The 20,467-nt window shown below is 42.3% G+C and overlaps 1 pseudogene across 1 annotated transcript in view; it reads left to right on the forward strand.

Moving 5' to 3' along the window:
* LOC147888077 (tropinone reductase homolog At5g06060-like) overlaps positions 1–20,024 on the forward strand; it is a 28,218-nt pseudogene extending 8,194 nt beyond the window's left edge. Inside the window, exons 2-6 of the transcript XR_015543139.1 lie at positions 18,472–18,617; positions 18,700–18,907; positions 19,004–19,223; positions 19,322–19,427; positions 19,525–20,024. The product of XR_015543139.1 is annotated as a tropinone reductase homolog At5g06060-like (transcript). The remainder of the gene's footprint in view (positions 1–18,471; positions 18,618–18,699; positions 18,908–19,003; positions 19,224–19,321; positions 19,428–19,524) is intronic.
* Positions 20,025–20,467: the final 443 nt, after the last annotated feature.

Consider the following 20,467-nt stretch of genomic DNA (forward strand, 5'->3'; position numbering starts at 1 on the left):
GAGATGGAAGAACTAAAAGATAATGGAGGCGAGAGAGAGAAAGAGAGAGGGAGAGAGAGAGAGAGGGAAAATATAATGGTGGACAGAAGTGAATTAAGTTAGTGTATTAGTTAGAGACAAGGCGATGATGGGGTTGGACGAGTAATCATTAAATGTAATTGTATCTTTCGTAGGGGCATCTTGATGACCTGGCAATATGTCTAGAGATAAGCTTGCACTGTCTACCCTAAGTGATCTAATCTAACCTTCATTTTGAGAAGCTAGCCTTGCTTTTCAATTGACTTTGCTTTCTATTTGGAATTCTTTGCTCCTTAGGACACGTTGTGTGTGTGTGTGTGTGTGTTTGCATCGTTTAAGACAAGCTACATTTTCAAAATCATTGAAACCATTCCGATCTGATAATTCATGAATTCTTTGCTTCCTTAGGACACATTGTGTGTGTGTGTGCGAGTTTGCATCGTTTGAGACAAGCTACATTCATTGAAACCATTTTGATCTTATAATTTGTGGATGCTTAGATTCTTGGGAGGGGAAAACTGAACTAAGAACCATGTTTTTTCAAAAACATGGTACATCTCTCTCTCTCTCTCTCTCTCTCTCTCTCTCTCTCTCTACCAACCTACAATAGCCCAACCTACAACACAGTTGCATGCTAAACTACCAGCCTTTTCTACAATCCTTTTCTATTGGCTCAGCATGATCTCTTCTATTGTGGACCTTGCTGTGCTGCTCTGTGTGTAGAGTCTCATACCTCAATGCCTACTTTGTCTATGCATATCTCTTAGGAGAGGTGAGAGAGAGAGAGAGAGAGGGAGACAGAGAGAGAGGGGGAAAATATAATGGTGGACAGAAATGAATTAAGTTTGTAGATGATTATATTATTGAGACGGAAGAACTAAAAGATAATGGAGGCGATGATGTGGTTGGACCAGTAATCATTAAATGTAAGCTACATTTTTAAAATCATCCAAACCATTATGATCTTATAGTTTCTAGATGATTATATTATTGAGACGGAAGAACTAAAAGATAATAGAGGTGAGAGAGAGAGACAGAGGGAGAGAGAGAGAGAGGGAAAATATATTCATGGACAGAAGTGAATTAAGTTAGTGTATTAGTTAGAGACAAGGCAATGATGTGGTTGGACCCTAAGTGATCTAATCAACCTCTCGAGGAGAGTAAAGGATTATGTATGTTTCATGTCATGTGCATTATAGCCATGAGAAGTAAGCCTCCAGAGGTGAGGCGATTGGATATCAGTAATCATTAAATGTAATTGTATCTTCCCTAGGAGCATCTTGATGACTTGGCAATATGTCTAGAGATAAGCTTGCACCCTCTATCCTAAGTGATCTAATCTAACCTTCGTTTTGAGAAGCTAGCCTTGCTTCTCAATGAGAGTAAAGCATCAAATATGTTTCATGTCATGTGGACTATAGCCATGAGAACTAAGCTCGAGACGTGAGGCGATTGGATGATAGGTGGGGCTACATAGAGAGAGAGAGAGAGAGAGAGAGAGAGAGAGAGAGAGGGGCCGGATGAAAGAATATAATGGTAGGGCAGAAGTGAAATAAGACAAGGCCATGATGTGGTTGTACCAGTAATCATTAAATGTGATTGTATCTTTCGTAGGAGCATCTTGATGACCTGGCAATATGTCTAGAGATAAGCTTGCACCCTCTACCCTAAGTGATCTAATCTAACCTTCATTTTGAGAAGCTAGACTTGCTTTTCAATGAGAGTAAATCATCAAATATGTTTCATGTCATGTGGACTATAGCCATGAGAACTAAGCTTGAGACGTGAGGCGATTGGATGATAGGTGGGGCTACACCGAGAGAGAGAGAGAGAGAGAGAGAGGGGATGAAAAAATATAATGGTAGGCCAGAAGTGAAATAAGACAAGGCCATGATGTGTTTGGACCAGTAATCATTAAATGTAAGCTACATTTTTAAAATCATCCAAACCATTATGATCTTATAGTTTCTAGATGATTATATTATTGACACGGAAGAACTAAAAGATAATAGAGGCGAGAGAGAGAGAGAGAGGGAGAGAGAGAGAGAGGGAAAATATATTGATGGACAGAAGTGAATTAAGTTAGTGTATTAGTTAGAGACAAGGCGATGATGTGGTTGGACCCTAAATGATCTAATCAACCTCTCAAGGAGAGTAAAGGATTATGTATGTTTCATGTCATGTGCATTATAGCCATGAGAAGTAACCTCTAGAGGTGAGGTGATTGGATATCAGTAATCATTAAAATGTAATTATATCTTTCCTAGGAGCATCTTGATGACCTGGCAATATGTCTAGAGATAAGCTTGCACCCTCTACCCTAAGTGATCTAATCTAACCTTCATTTTGAGAAGCTAGCCTTGCTTCTCAATGAGAGTAAAGCATCAAATATGTTTCATGTCATGTGGACTATAGCCATGAGAACTAAGCTCGAGACGTGAGGCGATTGGATGATAGGTGGGGCTACACAGAGAGAGAGAGAGAGAGAGAGAGAGAGAGAGAGAGAGAGGGGACGAAAGAATATAATGGTAGGGCACAAGTGAAATAAGACAAGGCCATGATGTGGTTGGACCAGTAATCATTAAATGTGATTGTATCTTTCATAGGAGCATCTTGATGACCTGGCAATATGCTCGGGGGGGTCACTCATCATATGTAACCCTATCACGTGAGTTCAACAGAAGGATTTTTTTTATTTCTAAAATTTACAGAAATAAATATACATAAGGGACTATTTAAAATAGTTTTGAAAAAAATTTGCAGATTTGTATAGAAAAGGGGTACATCTTATTAATGAATTTTTTTACAGATAAGGGACTTTAAATATAGGCCTTGAATACACGTGATATAGAGGGTTTATACATAGTGACCCCCCCGAGGCAATATGTCTAGAGATAAGCTTGCACCCTGTACCCTAAGTGATCTAATCTAACCTTCGTTTTGAGAAGCTAGCCTTGCTTCTCAATGAGAGTAAAGCATCAAATATGTTTCATGTCATGTGGACTATAGCCATGAGAACTAAGCTTGAGATGTGAGGTGATTGGATGATAGGTGGGGCTACACCGAGAGAGAGAGAGAGAGAGAGAGAGAGAGAGAGAGAGAGAGAGAGAGAGAGAGAGGGGACGAAAAAATATAATGGTAGGCTAGAAGTGAAATAAGACAAGGTCATGATGTGTTTGGACCAGTAATCATTAAAGGTATTTGTATTTTTCTTAGGAGCATCGAGCTGGCAGTATGTCTACAGATAAGCCAGCATCCTCTTCCCTAAGTGATCTAATCTAACCTCTTTCAGAAGTTAGCCTTGCTTCTCAAGGAGAGTAAAGGATTAAGTGTGTTTCACGTCATGTGCTTTATAGCCATGAGAATTAAGCTCGAGAGGTGAGGCGATTGGATGATAGATGGGGCTACACACACATACACACACACACACACACACATAGAGCAAAATATAATGGTGGAAAGAAGTGAAATAAGTCCATGATGTGGTTGGATACACCTTCATGAGTAGACAGTAAGATTGCTTGGTGATGATCATAGGACTAAGGTCTCAGATTTAGGGTTGGGTAGAGGAGGCTAATCCATGGCAAGGGGAGGTTAGGGGGATTTGATTTTTGAAATAGACGCTAGGGCCATGTGCCTTCCATGTCGATTTCTCCTTTTAACATGTCCTATGATTTCTACTTCCTACCACCATATCCTTGGTCACTCTAAGCAACTTACCGCCTTTGAATCGAAAAATATTTGCATGAGTGCTTGGCAAGAGCTCATTCACAAATATCTCAATCCATCCAACTTGATTCCAAATTCTTTGCTGAGAGGAGATGGGCTACAATCTTTGGGTATCTACCTCCTATGCCAATTGATTTTTGCTCATGTTTGTTCCATGGAATCTATGTGATCCAATTATACAATTGAGCCAATACATACTTGAAAAGGTTTTTGTATTTTATTATGGATGCAGCTCCAGAAATGGCTTCTACCATTGTTCCAAATCTTGGGGAGTCGGGCTTCCATGGGCGACAAAGCATTCGGGCAATAAAGCGAGCTGTAAGGGTGGAGGGCTATGCAATTTCTGACATTGTGTTGTCATCTTTTCCTGAGCCAGATAGCCTTCATGTGATAAATCAAGTTTTTGCAAGGGCCGAGACTTCAACCCATGGAGCAAATCACGGTCCCAAGTTGCCTTCAAAGCGTTTTAAGTCTAGCTGCGAATGTCACACTGCTAATATAATGAAACGACTTACAAGGGGGCACTACAAGGCATAGGCCATTTTCCGACGGAAATACCGACGCTTTTTACATTAATTTTTTTTTTTTTCACGGGCGCAAAGGTCGCTATAAAAGTCGTTAAAATCGTCGAAAAAGGAGCGTCGCTATAAACCGTCGCTATATAGCGACGCTGTAAATCGTCGCTATATAGCGACGATGACAAACATCGCTATATAGCGACACTGATAATCGTCGCTATATAGCGACACTGGTAAACGTCGCTATATAGCGATGATTAACAGAAGTTTAAAAAAAGGATTAGTGGGGCTAAACAGGGCTTCCTTTTGGCCCTGTTTAGCCCCACTAATCCTTTTTTTTTTTTTGTAATTACAAAAGAAAGTTTTTTATAACAAAATTTCCCTTGCTTGCAGGGTGATACAAAATTGTTCTTGTGAACGATGAGGAAGAAATGCATATACATATACAACTGTGTTTGTAACAAAATTACCCTGTGAAAGGGCGATACAAAATTGCTCTAACGAGCGGATATACAAAATGCTACTACCACTACTCATCCGAAGCCGAATCCGAATCCGAATCGTCTTGTTGGCTTGTTCCTTGGTCCTCGACACCTGCATCTTCTCCCTCGTCCCCGACACCTGCATCTTCTCCCTCGTCCTCGGGACCTGCGTCCGATCCTTGCCCCTATTGATCGCTCGTCTCTGATGATGGGACGCTTGAGCTTTGACCCTAAGAGTGAACCATATAAATCGAAAATTAGATTGGAACTTAAATTAAAAAGTGAGATTACAAGTAGGAGTAAACTTATACCGTGCGAGCAGCCACCTCAGCCCAATCGATTGTCGCTCCCATTGCCTCTTGCTCAATGAACCACGGCTTTGCTCCTATCCGAAATGCGGGCCGCGTCTCTACATCCGTAGGAAGACGACCCATCGCAGCTTGCTGTGGATCCAATTTACGAGAGTTAGAGTTAGCTAAAGTGCATGTAATATGTAAGTAAAACAAATAGAACAATACATTAAATGGGAAGAAGTAGACTTACCACGGTTGCCTCGAACGCATACCGTCCGCCTGCACCAAAGTGCGAAGTACCTACGATGTCCAGCCGTCTCTTCGCAGCCCTCCTCTGACCCTCAAACATTTCGGGATGGTCCCTATGTTGCTTCTTGAAGTACTTCCAATCAGCTTTGTCTGCCCAGCTGGGTTTAGCCAACCCCTTTGTAATGGAAGTACGCAAGGTTGATCTGCGATGCTTTAGGACCAAACCCATCCGCTCGAGCATATAATTGTTATTAAACTCCACATTTGGCGGATTAGGATATCTTTGTTTTAACTCATCGATCACCGCCTGCTTCTTTTGGGCATCTTGATATCGCCAATCGATATTTATGCCGCTCTTGAAGTGATGACTCATCAACCTCCTCATGGCGGCCATCACTGCTTTGCCCTTTTTGTCTTCTATTATCTCTCCGGCAGATGTGATTTGATAGGAGAGATCCCCTGATGAGTAAGGGGGACTGACGGTAGCAGAGTCTGAAGGAGTGGGAGCTGCGCGACCGCTTCTGGATTGAGGAGTAACTGTGGGAGTAGGAGAGGGAAAGGGACCTGACTGATACTGTGTCTCCGGACCAAGTGGAGACCTAAAGGAGCGTGAGTGTGCTGACTCGTCTACATCTCCTGAGTCAGCACAACATGAGCCGCCCATCCTACTCTTCCTTCCCTTGCGGGAGGCATGCGCAGGTGATGATCCCGCGGTCGAAGGGGTGCGAGGGGATGGCTGGGCAGTACGTCCACCCATCGGTGTAGGGGAAGGAATTGCGGAGGTCCTCTGAGAGAGCAGAGAGAAGAATCTCGCTGCCTCCTCATCACTCATCTGCGCTACAAACTCGTCGGGAGTCTCGACAAAGCCATGCGCAGCTAGCAAAGGAGTCCCCTGAGGGGTAGTCGCAGTGCTACGTGGAAGAGGGGTCGGACCAGGGGTAGTCACAGTGCTAGGACCGAGAGGAGTCGGACCAGGGGTAGTCCTCGGGGTAGTCGCCTGAGAGGAATCAAAGTCCTCTGGAGCATATAGATCGTGAGCTCTCCTCCTGCGAGGCTGTCCGTACTCGTCGGATGAGCGATGTGATCCCATGTCTAACATAGACACAAACACGAAAACAGAAAACAAAAAACAAACATGAGCATTCTCATAGGCATAGGCATAGGCAAGAAGAAAGAAGAGGGAAAGGAAAGAAGAGGGAAGGGAAAGAGGGAAAGAAGAGGGAAAGATAAGAGGGAAAGAAGATATAAAGGAAAGAAAAGAATGAGAATGAGGAAATAGAGAATGAGAGAAGGGGGAAATAGAGAAGGGGAAAGAGATGAGGGAAAATAGAGAAGGAGAGAAGGGGGAAATGAGAGAAGGGGGAAATAGAGTGGGAAATAGAGAATGAGCTTATGCAGAAATAGAGAATGAGCTTATGCTTCTCTCATTCTCTATTTCCGCATAAGCTCACGCATAAGCATGAGCTTATGCGGAAACTTAAGCATAAGCTCATGCACATGCATGAGCATAAGCATGAGCTTATGCTTAAGCATAGGCATCGGAAATAGAGAAGGAGCTTATGCATAAAATAGAGAATGAGTTTCCGCATGCTTATGCTCATGCGGAAAAAGAGAAGGAGCTTATGCAGAAAAAGAGAAGGAGAGAAGCTTATGCGGAAACTCATTCTCTATTTCCGCATAAGCTCCTTCTCTTTTTCCGCATCAGCTTATACTTATGCTCATGGGTGAGCATGAGCTTATGCTCATGTTTCCGCATATGCTCTCGCAAAAGAGAAAGAGAAAGAGCTTATGTGAAAAAAGAGAAACAGCTTATGCGGAAACTTACGCATAAGCTCATGCTCATGCATGAGCATAAGCATGAGCTTATGCTTATGCTTATGCTTATGCTCATGCATGAGCATAAGCATGAGCTTATGCTTATGCTTATGCTTATGCTTAAGCATAAGCATAAGCATGAGCTCATGCTTATGCTCATGCGGAAAAAGAGAAGGAGCTTATGCGGAAACTTGCGCATAAGCTCATGCTCATGCATGAGCATAAGCATGAGCTTATGCTGATGCTTATGCTTAAGCATAAGCATAAGCTCATGCTTATGCTCATGCGGAAATAGAGAAGGAGCTTATGCTCATGCGGAAAAAGAGAAGGAGCTTATACGGAAAAAGAGAATGAGAGAAGCATAAGCTTCTCTCATTCTCTATTTCCACATAAGCTTATGCGGAAACTTAAGCTTAAGCTCATGCTCATGCATGACCATAAGCATGAGCTTATGCTTATGCTTAAAAAGAGAAAGAGCTTATGCTTATGCGGAAATAGAGAAGGAGCTTATGCTCATGCGGAAAAAGAGAAAGAGCTTATGCGGAAACTTACGCATAAGCTCATGCTCAAGCATGAGCTTATGCTTATGCTTATGCTTAAGCATAAGTATAAGCATAAGCTCATGCTTATGCTCATGCGGAAATAGAGAAGGAGCTCATGCGGAAAAAGAGAAAGAGCTTATGCGGAAGCTTCTCTCATTCTCTATTTCCACATAAGCTTATGCGGAAACTTGCGCATAAGCTCATGCTCATGCATGAGCATAAGCATGAGCTTATGCTTATGCTTAAGCATAAGCATAAGTTCATGCTTATGCTCATGCGGAAAAAGAGAAGGAGCTTATGCTCATGCGGAAATAGAGAAGGAGCTTATGCGGAAAGAGAGAAGGAGCTTATGCGGAAACTTACGCATAAGCTCTTGCTCATGCATGAGCATAAGCATGAGCTTATGCTTATGCTTATGCTTAAGCATGAGCTTATGCTTATGCTTAAGCATGAGCTTATGCTTATGCTTATGCTTAAGCATAAGCATAAGCATATGCTCATGCTTATGCTCATGCGGAAATAGAGAAGGAGCTTATGATCATGCGGAAAAAGAGAAGGAGCTTATGCGGAAACTTGCGCATAAGCTCATCTCTCATTCTCTTTTTCCGCATAAGCTCCTTCTCTTTTTCTGCATGAGCATAAGCTCCTTCTCTATTTCCGCATGAGCATAAGCATGAGCTTATGCTCATGCATGAGCATGAGCTTATGCGTAACTTTCCGCATAAGCTTATGCAGAAATAGAGAATGAGTTCCGCTTATGCTTCTCTCATTCTCTTTTTTCACATAAGCTCCTTCTCTTTTTCCGCATGAGCATAAGCTTCTTCTCTTTTTCTGCATGAGCATAAGCATGAGCTTATGCTCATGCATGAGCATGAGCTTATGCGCACATTTCCGCATAAGCTTATGCAGAAATAGGGAATGAGAGAAGCTTATGCTTCTCTCATTCTGTTTTTCCGCATAAGCTCCTTCTCTTTTTCCGCATGAGCATAAGCTCCTTCTCTATTTCCGCATGAGCATAAGCATGAGCTTATGCTCATGCATGAGCATGAGCTTATGCGTAGGTTTCCGCATAAGCTCCTTCTCTCTTTCCACATAAGCTCCTTCTCTATTTCCGCATGAGCATAAGCTCCTTCTCTTTTTCCACATGAGCATAAGCATGATCTTATGCTTAAGCATAAGCAATATTACATGCTTATGCTCATGCATGAGCATGAGCTTATGCGCAAGTTTCCGCATAAGCTTATGCGGAAATAGAGAATGAGAGAAGCTTATGCTTCTCTCATTCTCTTTTTCCGCATGAGCATAAGCTCCTTCTCTATTTCCGCATGAGCTCATGGGACACTATGAGTTCAATGCATAGATGGCCCGCTCTCAATTTTAGATAGATGGGAAAGGGATGGCTTTGCTAATTAACCTTGCTTCTTGCTTTTCTAAATTATTTTCTGCCTAGGGCACATTTGTTGAGATCCATCAATTTTGTCATGGTTAGGGATGATGCATAAGTTATTTGATTAAGCTATTTTTCCCTTTGAGGAATAGATATTTATGTAGTTGGTTGAGTGGATACAAAAGATGGCAAGACAAATAGAAGATTGTTGGATTCAATGCGGGCGGCCCGTCGTGCTTATGCTATACAAAGAACAAGGTCTAAAACACAAGGTGCTAGAAGCATGAGGGTGGTTGTGGAATCTATGGGTGTAGAAGTAGGAGTTTGCAGTCAACATAATCAGATACATGGATGCAGTAATGTAGCGTGCATTGTGGTTGAAAATACAATGGACCTCAATACTTCAGTAACAGTAGGTAGAGTGCATCAACATGCTTCAGTGATAGGGACACCTACTCAAATGGATTCAATGCGGGCGGCCCGTCGTAGTTATGCTATACAAAGAACAAGGTCAAAAACACAAGGAGTTAGAAGCGTGAGGGTGGCTGTGGAATCTATGGATGTAGAAGACGGCCTTCGCAGACAACAGGACCAAATGTATGGGCAGAGTAATGTAGCCTGCATTGCTGAAAATACAATGGACGTCAATACTTTACCAACTGTAGATAATGAGCATGAACATGATCCAGTAATAGATACAACTACTCAAATGGATTCAATGCGGGTGGCCCGTCGGTTTATGCTATACAAAGAACAAGGTCGAGAACACAAGTTTCTAGAAGCGTGAGGGTGGCAATGGAATCTATGGATGTAGAAGTTGGCCTATGCAGAGAACAGAATCAAATGCATGGGCACAATAATGTAGCATGCACTGTTGAAAATACAATGGACCTCCATACTTCACCAATAGTATGTAATGAGCATGAACCTACTCCAGTAGTATGTACAACTACTCAAATGGATGCAACCAGGGATGCTACTCATTTAAGAGCCTGAAGGCATGTTGTTCACAATAGGGCTGTGATTTTGGGTGCGGGGGGGAGCCTCTCTATCTTGCATACTTTTCCGTTAAGGGAAAATGTAGAGCATCCATCTTTGTATCCACTGGTCTTCAATGCTCCTTCTGTTCATGCACTCGGATCCATGGATCATACATGCAGCTTTTGCCAGGCTCAACTGTGGAAACAAGAGACGCGAATGCATATGCATCAAGTTGTGGGCAAGCATTGTTGCAAAGTTGGTCGTGTGTCATTGTTGCTGTTAGAAGAACCACCAGAGATTTTGAGAGTTCTACTGCACGGACATGATGCTAGAAGCAGACTGTTTAAGAAAAACATTAGGGCTTATAATAGTGCCATGGCATTTGTTTCATTGGGAGCCCATGTTGATCAAATATTCCATGGGAATGGGGGTATACAAAACTTTCGGGTCCATGGTAGTGTGTATCATTGGGTTGGAAATTTGTTGCCCGATGAGGCTAGGCAAGAGATGCCACGTTTTGCATAGTTGTACGTGTATGACATTGATCATGAACTAGAACACTGTTTACATGGGATGCCTGGTTTGGATCCAGGCATTTTGGAGTTGTTACAGAGGATGATGCACAAGTGCAATCCATATGCCAGTGCATTGATGGCTATTGGGCAAGTGCTAAGAACAAATCCACATACAAACCTGAGGATGGTTATTTGTGAGAGCCGCTCCACCTCAAGGCAGTACTTAGCTCCTATGGCTAGCGAGGTTGTTGCAATCATGCCAGCATAAGGGGATGACTTCGATATTGGAAATTTGGACATTCGGATTTTTAGCCACAATGGGTTTGTGCGTAGAATATCTAATTTGCACCGATCATACATGCCTCTCATGTATGTTCTTTTGTTCCCTCGGGGGGAAGATGGTTGGCATCCATATATCCCATATAGTGATGTTCCTAATCACACACCATTGCACGAGATACGTGGACAGAGTTGTGTCACCCAGAGACAATACTACAAATATCGTTTGCAAGTGAGATATGATACAAATGCATGTCTTTTGCATGGGGGTAGATTGCTGCAGCAATACATGGTTGATGCCTACAGTAGCATGGAAGAGTCCAGGTTGGTGTGGATACGAAACAACCAAGCTTCCCTATGCACTGAAGTCTATCAAGGGTTGATGGACATGGTGAATACAACTGATGGGACACGTACTGTGCTTGGCAATGCTGCAGGGCGTAGGGTGGTGTTGCCTTCTTCTTTTATGGGAGGGCCTCGGTATATCTGCCAGCTATACCAAGATGCTATGGCAATTGTCAGAAAAAGGGGCAAACCTGATTTATTCATAACATTCACCTGTAATCCCAAATGGCTTGAAATATCTATAGCATTGTTGCCAGGGCAAACTTCGCAAGACTGTCCAGATTTGATAGCCCGTGTGTTTTTCCAAAAGCATAAGGACATGATGCAGTCAATTACAAAACATAATTTGGTTGGGAAGGTGGCTGGATATGTGAGTGTCATAGAGTTTCAAAAGAGAGGTCTGCCACACTCACACATATTGTTGATATTAGAAAGTGGTTTCAAACCCGTGGAGATCAGTCACTATGACCGATTAGTGTGTGCGGAGTTGCCAGATAAGGCTATGTTCCCGGAATTGCATGATATTATTGGGCAATGTAATGTCCATGGTCCGTGTGGTGCACTAAATCCATCTGCAGCTTGCATGGTTGATGGAAAATGCATTCGTCATTATCCACGTGGATTCTCACAGACGACTACTATTGGCAACGATGGCTATCTAGTTTACATGCATCGTGATGATGGTAGAAAGATACAAGTGAAAGGGGGTGTGATTGATAATCGTTGGATTGTGCCATTTAATCCTTTCCTCTCTATGAAGTACAAGGCACACATAAATGTTGAAATATGCTCCACAATCACTGCAGTTAAGTATTTGTATAAATATGTGTACAAAGGTCATGACAGAGCCATTATCAAGATGCAGCTAAATAATGCAGGAGAGCAAGGGCATTTGCACAACATAGTTGACGGTGGCATTGATGAGATTAGTAGTTACTTAGATGCACGTTACGTGTCAGCATCAGAAGCATGTTGGCAGATTTATGAGTATGCCACGCACGATGAAAAACCCGATGTGCAAAGATTGCAGGTTCATCTTCCGATGTGCAATAATGTCATCTTTCGAGATGATGATGATTTGCAAAATGTTGTAGGTAGGGAACAAAATCAAAAGACCACCCTCACAAAATGGTTCACTTATAATCAGTTGCAATATGATGCAAGCAACTTGTTATATGGTGACTTGCCAAACAAGTTGGTTTGGAACAAAACCAGTAAGCGGTGGACTAGAAGACAAAAGGGGAATACCATAGGTCGGATGTACAATATTTCCCCCTCAGCTGGTGAGCTCTACTTCATGCATATGCTTCTTAATGTGTGCACGGGATGCAAGTCCTTTGATCATGACCTACGTACTTTTGACAGCCAAGTGTACCCTACTTTCAAGGCAGCATGCATAGCATGGGGATTGTTGGAGAGTGATGATGAATGGTTTGTGTGTATGCAAGAGGCTGTGTTTTATCAAAATAGTGCACAACTGAGACACCTATTTGTCACAATATTGGTTTTTTGTGAGCTAACGTCTCCTCGACTTTTGTGGGAAAAATTTTCCCTTGATCTTTCGGATGATTTTTTTAATATATTGGAATCAAGTATGGGGAATTTAATTGGTCGTCGTGAACTAGCAATAAAGAAGTCTGTATTGCACTTGGAGCACATTCTTCAACAACATGGGTGAAGGTTGGCTGAGTTTGACGGAATGCCTGTTGTAGATAGAACATATCTTTGTTAGAAGCTGGAAATGGCTTATTGCAAGAAGAAAGAATGTTTGATTGTGTGAAAGAAGCACAGACTGCCTAGCAAATGGAAATGTCCTTGAATCACTGTCAATGTGCTGCATTCGATCGGATTTTGGCAAGGGTCTATGGAGATGGTGGTGAGGTCTTTTTCCTCGATGGTATAGGAGGGTCTGGCAAGACCTTTCTCTACAATTGCTTGCTCTCTCGATTGCGTGGGGAGGGGCTCATCACTTTGGCATGTGCATCTTCTGGGATTGTTGCATTGCTACTAGCCAATGGACGCACGGCACACTCACGATTCAAGATACTGTTGGAGCTGGATGGTACTAGTAGTTGCAATATTAAGGTTAATAGTCAACTCGCAGATGTTTTGAAGATGGCTAGGCTGATAATATGGGATGAGGCACCCATGACTCACCGGTTTGCTTTCGAGGCACTAGATAGAACTTTACGAGATATCATGTCCAATGAGCAACTTTGGTGGGAAGGTGGTATTGTTGGGGGGGGATTTAAGGCAAGTCTTGCCAGTTCTTCCAAAGGCAGGATGAGAGGACATTGTCAATGCTACCTTATGCCACTCAAGGATTTGGGGTCGCACTATAGTATTGAAGTTGATGCAGAATATGCGGGTCCTTCAGAATGGTGATAATTGTGCTGAGCAAGAGTTAATGCAATGGGTTCTGGACATTAGCAATGGGATAAATAGATGTACAAAAGAAGATACTGTTGTGATTCCATCGCATATACTTTTAGAGACAAAGTCCATGGAAGGCCTCATTGGATGGGTGTATCGAGGGCTTGCAACTGTTTTGGACTGTGCACCATACTTTCGAGAGCACGCTATTCTTGCACCTCGAAACATCAAGGTTGATGCAATTAATGCTATGGCATTCAAGGCAATGCCTGGTGAGGAAAGGGAGTACCTAAGTGCAGACTCAGTGGACAACTTAGGGGGAGATTCCTTTTTGTTTGCAGTCGAGTATTTGAACAGTCTTGATCTTGGTGGTGGATATCCCCCGCATCGGTAGGTTTTGAAAAGGAATGCTCCTATAATTTTGTTGCATAATTTGAATCCTCGCTAGGGTTTGTGCAATGGGACACGGTTGATATGCAAAGAGTTTCACACAAAAGTGTTAGAAGCTGAAATCATTACTGGTAACAATGCTGGTGATAGAATGGTTATTCCAAGGATAACATTCATTCTGACCAACCTTAAACTTCCATTCGACATGAGGAGATTGCAATTTCCTATCCGATTGGCATTTGGCATGACAATCAATAAGTCAAAGGGCCAAACATTGTTAGTTTTGGGGCTGTACTTCGCGACACCGGTATTCAATCATGGCCAATTATATGTGGCATTTTCACATATCCGAGCATCAAACGCTCTTAAGGTTTTCATTTCGCAGAGTGCGTCTGATTCCAGGGGTGAGGAGATGGATAATACTTCTACCACAAATGTTGTGTACAAGGAAGTTTTGCAATTGGCAAGAGTAAGAGCCTAGGAGTATGACATTGCTCTTTCAAGCCCTCCTCAGACTTTCTTGGTGGAAAATCTTCATTTCGGTAATCTTTGTATAGCTTTTTTTAAGTTCTTTCAATATTCCAACTATCATAGGTCTTTGGGAATGTTGGCTATTTATACAAAGATGAAGTGAGACGTAATATTTCATGACTTTGTCCTTGATAATGTTTGGATTTCATTTTTCATTTGAGTTATGGGTTTGCAATACACTACAGGCTATTTTCTCTTCAAAGCCTATTGTTTTTTTCCAGTATATGTAGATTGACATGTGCATTCTTTTTTTGCAATGTGATAGGATGTCTAGGTAGTTCACGTTTGTCACCGAAACAAGAGCACAGGTGCAAGGTACATAGTTGCTTGACAACCACGTTTTATGTTGACACGTTTAATAGTATAGTCACTCACTTTTTAGAAAATTGTAGATCCTGCGGGCTGGGGATCTCTGGAGAGCGTGCAACTGTTGTTGGATTTGCTTGAGCTAGAGAGCTACCTTGGGTAAGAACTGTGTACATTGTTTAATGCTTTATTTTTGTTAAAACAAAAGTTTTTTTGGATTATATTTGAGTGGGAAAACATGCTATTGTTTGTCTTTTAGGACTATTCCTGATTCAAGGTTTCTAATGAATCTCCACGTCCACAATCCTTTGGATGGATGAGTCCATTTGGGATCTTACGCTGTCCTAGCTTGCCGGCTTCATAGGGATGATGGACCACAAACCATCACTGTTCGCTGGCTGGGATACTATGAATGTGTGCGGACACGAATTTTCTATCGAGGGCAAAATGGGGACTACACGTATGCCTTTGTCAGCGTTGTTGACAGCCCTTTGCGTCTGAGTAAGTACTCTAAAGAATGAGTTGGGTTTTACCAACATACATGTATAAAAGTTTTATGGCTCAATAATTATAGCTCCTAAATTATCTTTCTATGTGATGCTGGTCCAGATATGATTGTTGGTACTCCGTTGTATGTTCGTAGCCGTGGTGGACACGGCGGACGTGGTGGACGTAGAGTGAATGGCCGTCGCAGGCTTTTCCCTGCAGTACATGGCCGCAGACTTTTCCCTTAGGGATGTTTGTGTGTGTATTGTAGATTTTGTATGTTCAATTATGACTTTATTTTGCAGCTATGTATTTGGATATATCAATCAATTCTTTGATGTAGCTATTGCATGTTCAGACATGTGACTGCACTTTTCGATGTGATATTTTTGAAGTACTCTGTCATAGAGATTTTTTTTTTTGGATGTGGCGGATGTGGAGTACATGGCCGGCACAGGCTTTTCCCTATAGTACATGGTGGCAGACTTTTCCCTTTAGGGATGTTTGTGTGTCTATTGTAGATTTTGTATGTTCAGTTATGATTTTGTATGCGGATGTGTATTTGGACATATCAATGAGTTCTCTGGTTTCACTTTCGGATGTAATATTTTGAAGTACTATGTCATAGACATTTTTTTTGGTTAGAATATGTTGCTGGTTTCAGACATTTTAGCATCTTGAGACCCAGCGGAGCGGGTCGCTAGCCTGTCGTAGACGGGTCAGGTTACTCGAAAGAGTTTCACACGAAAGTGTTAGAAGCTGAAATCATTATTGTTACCAATGCTGGTGATATAATGTTTATTCGAAGGATAACATTCATTCCAACCAACCTTAAACTTCCATTCGACATGAGGAGACGACAGGAGTGCAAGTGCAAGGTACATAGTTGCTTGACAACCATGTTTTATGTTGACACGTTTGATGGTATAGTCACTCACTTTTAGAAAATCGCAGATCCTGCGGGCTGGGGATCTCTGGAGAGTGCACAACTGTTGTTGGATTTGCTTGAGCTGGACTAGAGCTACCTTGGGTAAGAATGGTGTACATTGTTTGTTGCTTTATTTTTTTGCTAAAACAAAAGGTTTTTTTTTTGATTATATGTGAGTGGGAAAACATGCTATTGTTTGTCTTTTAGGACTATTCCTGATCCAAGGTTTCTAATGAATCTCCACATCCACAATCCTTTAGATGGACGAGTCCATTTGGGATATTACGCTGTCCTGGCTTGCTGGCTTCATAGGGATGATGGACCACAGACCATCACTATTCGCTGGCTAGGATACTATGAATGTGTGGGGACACAAATTTTCTATCGAGGGCAAAATGGGGACTACACGTACACCTATGTGAGCATTGTTGACAGCCCTTTGCGTCTGAGTAAGTACTCTAAAGAATGAGTTGGGTTTTACCAACATACATGTATAAAAGCTTTATGGCTCAATAATTATAGTTCCTCAATTATCTTTCTATGTGATGTTGGTCCAGATATGATTGCTGGTACTGCGTTGTATGTTCGTAGCTGTGGTGGATGCGGCAGACGCGGTGGACATGGAGTGAATGGCCGTCACAAGCTTTTCCGTGCAGTACATGGCCGTAGACTTTTCCCTTAGGGATGTTTGTGTGTCTATTGTAGATTTTGTATGTTCAGTTATGACTTTATTTGCGGGTGTGTATTTGGATATATCAATCAGTTCTTTGATGTAGCTATTGCATGTTCAGACATGTGACTGCACTTTTGGATGTGATATTTTGAAGTACTCTGTCATACAGAATTTTTTTTTGGACATGGCGGATGTGGAGTACATGGTTGACGCAAGCTTTTCCCTATAGTACATGGCCGCAGACTTTTCCCTTTAGGGATGTTTGTGTGTCTATTGTAGATTTTGTATGTTCAGTTATGACGTTGTATGCGGATGTGTATTTGGACATATCAATGAGTTCTCTGGTTTTACTTTCGGATGTAATATTTTGAAGTACTATGTCATAGACATTTTTTTTGGTTAGAATATGTTGTTGGTTTCAGACATTTTAGCATCTTGATCAAACCCAGTGGAGCGGGTCTCTAGCCTGTCGTAGACGGGTCAGGTTACTCGAAAGAGTTTCACACGAAAGTGTTAGAAGCTGAAATCATTATTGGTACCAATGCTGGTGATAGAACGTTTATTCGAAGGATAACATTCATTTCGACCAACCTTAAACTTCCATTCGACATGAGGAGACGGCAATTTCCTATCTAATTAGCATTTGGCATGACAATCAATAAGTCACAGGGCCAAACATTGTCTGTTTTGGGGGCTGTACTTGGCGACACTGGTATTTAGTCATGGCCATCAATGCGTGGCATTTTCACATATCTAAGCATCAAACACTGGGGATCTCTGGAGAGCGCGCAACTGTTGTTCAATTTGCTTGAGCTGGAGAGCTACCTTGGGTAAGAACCGTGTACATTGTTTGTTTTTTTATTTTTGTTAAAACAGAAGTTTTTATTTGAGTGGGAAAACATGCTATTTTTTGTCTTTTAGGACTGTTCCTGATTCAAGGTTTCTAATGAATCTCCATGCCCACAATCGTTTGGATGGACGAGTCCATTTGGGATATTACGCTATCCTAGATTGCCAGCTCAATAATTATAGTTTCCAAATTATCTTTCTGTGTGATGCTGGCCCAGATATGATTGTTGGTACCCCGTTGTATTTTCATAGCCGCGGTGGATGTGGCGAACGTCGCAGGCTTTTCCCTGCAGTACATGGTCCCAGACTTTTCCCTTAGGGATGTTTGTGTGTCTGTTGTAGATTTTGTATGTTCAGTTATGAATTTATTTGTGGCTGTGTATTTGGATATATCAATCAGTTGTTTGATGTAGCTATTGCATGTTCAGACATGTGATTGCACTTTTGGATGTGATATTTTTGAAGTACTATGTCATAGAGAAATTTTTTTTGGACGTGGCAGATGAGTACATGGTCGGCCCAGGCCTTTTCCATATAGTACATGGCCGCAGACTTTTCCCTTTAGGGATGTTTGTGTGTCTATTGTAGATTTCTGGTTTCAGACATTTTAGCATCTTGAGACCCAGTGGAGCGGGTCGCTAGCCCGTCATACACGGGTCATGTTACTCGTATAATAAATCAGGTAACATAGAGGCGAGAAAGTGAGGGAGGACGGGAGGGTGGTTTCAGATATGGTCCATAAAAAGTGCTTCTATAAGACGTTGAGTTCATAACTTTACTAGCTCTTATCTAGTAGACTTTTTTTGCAGTTAAGAGCTACAATTTCTTCGACTTTCGTAGCTATGGCATCCTCTGCGCCCTCGCCTCCATCTCCATGGAGCCTGCATGGCAAAACCGCCCTCGTCACAGGCGCCACTAGAGGCATCGGGTAATTCTCGTGCTCTCTCCTTAATTTGTTTCATCCGATCGCCAGTTGCTTATAATTAGAATTATTCGATCGACTCTTGCAGAAAAGCCATCACTGAGCAGCTCGCACGGCTCGGCGCTTCGGTTTACGCTTGCTCCCGCTCGGAGCACGATCTCAACAACCGTTTGCAGGAGTGGAGGGATGCCGGCCTGCGCGTCCGTGGCTCCGTCTGTGATGTTTCGTCTTTTGAGTCTTGCCAGCGTCATATCAGCGCGGTTTCTGAGCATTTCGGCGGAAAGCTCAACATCCTGGTGCGTAAATCACACAACAGTGATATCGTTTCTATTATATTCCCGGCACTGTGCAAATTAGCTCGCTCAATCGTCTGTCAGTCATGACCATCGCAGGTGAACAACGCAGCCATTCTTAGGTTGAATCCCACTGTCGATGTCTCGCCGGAGGAACTATCGTTGTTAATGCGTACAAATTTCGACTCCGGATTCCACCTCAGCAGGCTTGCACATCCACTCCTTAAGGCATCTGCTGAAGGAAGCATCGTCTTCATCTCCTCCATTGCAGGCTCTGTGGCATTCAGTCCTTATGCTGCTGCCTATTGTGCAACAAAAGGTTCACGCACAGTTTCTATGCGTACGGGCGCCGCTGGGCTGCTATTCTTTTAATTTCTCCACGGTTTTTTTTTTTTCATTCCTTGGTTGTGCATGCAGGAGCCTTAAATCAACTTACGAGGAGCCTAGCGTTGAGTGGGCGAAAGACCATATTCGAGTTAACGCAGTCGCTCCAGGATATATCTGCACGGACATGCTCAGCAAGGTTATTTCTCATAGGATCTCAATTCTCGATCCATACGTCTAATTAATATCTTCTTGGATGTGTGTTTGCCTAAACGCCTCTGATCAATTGACGGCAGGATTTCCCAGCGGAGGTTCAGAACCTGATGCAAGCAAGTATACCGATGAGGCGCCTGGGCGAGGCGGAGGAGATTGCAGCGGCAGTGGCGTTCCTGTGTTTGCCATGCTCCTCCTACACCACAGGCGCCGTTTTTACAATAGATGGAGGGATGACAGCGCATCGTTTAGCTGACGCTTGCCTGCCTACAGAAACCGATTAGATGTTTGCACGGAGTCATGACAGAAAAAGTTGTCCTTCAAGAACTGTTTGCAGAGACTGTGTTAAATAGGTGATTTTGTATCAAGCTTGTATGCATAGAAAAGCTTTGGAGGTAAGACTGGCATTTGTAGAGTTTCACTTCTACATTCAAGATGCACTCGATGGTAGCTTCTTCATCAAGTTCATCTTTTGTAAAAATTCAATTCTACAAGCTAGCTTCTTCACGATGATAGAACTTTGAGCTGATCCATTTAAAATATTGAGGCGGCGATTATGCGTTTCAAACATATCCTTGATAATTAGAGGCTGGGTGAATGTCCTCCTAAATTAAGTTTCAGTATAGAAATGTTTCTCTATTAGCAAAGAATTACATTGGTACTTATATAGTCGGCATTACCGTTAGTGACGGTTACCAACACGGTGTGTATGGTTAAACTAAGGGCAAAGTGGAATCATTTTTATTACAAAAGCCCCCATCATCCTCTTCACAATGGAAATGGCAATGGTCAACATCCTTTTGTAGGAGTAGATGATTTCTAACTAAGAGGAATCTATGTCAGATGACAGCTAAAGGATAGTGAAACTGGAATGCTGTGCGAGATAACCTCCAACTAATCATGTCTGTGCTACCTAAGCTTGTGCAGATGGAAGTTGAGTCATTAACTTAATGACCTAACTAAGACTCATCGACATAAATGTGAGGCTAGAGACCATGAATTACCCTCATTATAATGTATTGGATG

The sequence above is a fragment of the Dipteris shenzhenensis genome, chromosome 22 (genome assembly GCF_047967505.1).
Source record: "Dipteris shenzhenensis isolate YYH24624 ecotype China chromosome 22, Dip_SZ_1.0, whole genome shotgun sequence".
In the NCBI taxonomy this organism is placed as follows: Eukaryota; Viridiplantae; Streptophyta; class Polypodiopsida; order Gleicheniales; family Dipteridaceae; genus Dipteris; species Dipteris shenzhenensis.